This window comes from Galeopterus variegatus, unplaced genomic scaffold (genome assembly GCF_000696425.1).
Source record: "Galeopterus variegatus unplaced genomic scaffold, G_variegatus-3.0.2 Scaffold843, whole genome shotgun sequence".
Lineage (NCBI taxonomy): Eukaryota > Metazoa > Chordata > Mammalia > Dermoptera > Cynocephalidae > Galeopterus > Galeopterus variegatus.
Genome location: NW_007726954.1, coordinates 256,151 through 256,890, shown reverse-complemented (window position 1 = coordinate 256,890; position 740 = coordinate 256,151). Strand labels below are relative to the sequence as shown.

Here is a 740-nt window from a genome sequence, read left to right as displayed (position 1 = left end):
CGGGCAGGAGCGCCGCTGCGCTTCCCAAGCGGCGCACTATCCAGTGCGCCACCGGGCCAGCTGAAACTAAATCTTTTAAATGAAGTCTGTAGGATAATTGAAATAGATGAAATATAGGGACTGAAAGAACTCATTCATGTTAATAACCATCTTGCAGATTTTACACTGTCATAGGCATCAGAGCCTAAAATGACACTATGTTCTAAACAAAAAATTAGATCACATGGTAGGATGAAGGATTTCTTTTTGACTTGTGAATTTGTTCATGTGAAGGTATTTGTCTTATGAAAATATTCAAGTTAAATTACATTTGGTTATATATTTAATCATCACATCTGTAGAAAATACCAGATTCCATGATATCAAATATTGTTTTGGGAACTTTAAAAACTCATAGTGATGCAGCAACAAGAAAGAATTTTACAAAGGAAAGGTTGAGGTGAAGAAGTCAGACACAAAGAGTTCATACTAGTTTATGATTTTTATATTGAAGAAGCACCTAATTTTTTCCCCCCCAGCATCTTAGGTTAGGGATTAAAGGAACAAGGAAAAAACTCTTATTTTGCTTTAAAGGATTCATTCTTTTAACAATACCAGCGAGAGTAAACATATAAAAATTTCCATCATCCAGTATTTCTTTATGAGTCAGAAAAATAAAAATAAATTTAAGGGCCGGCCTGGTGGCGCACTCGGTAGAGTGCGGCGCTTGGGAGCGCAGCGGCGCTCCCGCCGAGGGTTCA

The 740-nt window shown here is 37.7% G+C and overlaps 1 protein-coding gene across 1 annotated transcript in view; it reads left to right on the top strand.

The window, feature by feature from the left end:
- The window catches only part of DNAJC16 (DnaJ (Hsp40) homolog, subfamily C, member 16), a 46,928-nt gene that overhangs the window by 23,139 nt on the left and 23,049 nt on the right, over positions 1–740 (top strand). The gene's annotated exons all lie outside the window — the stretch shown is intronic.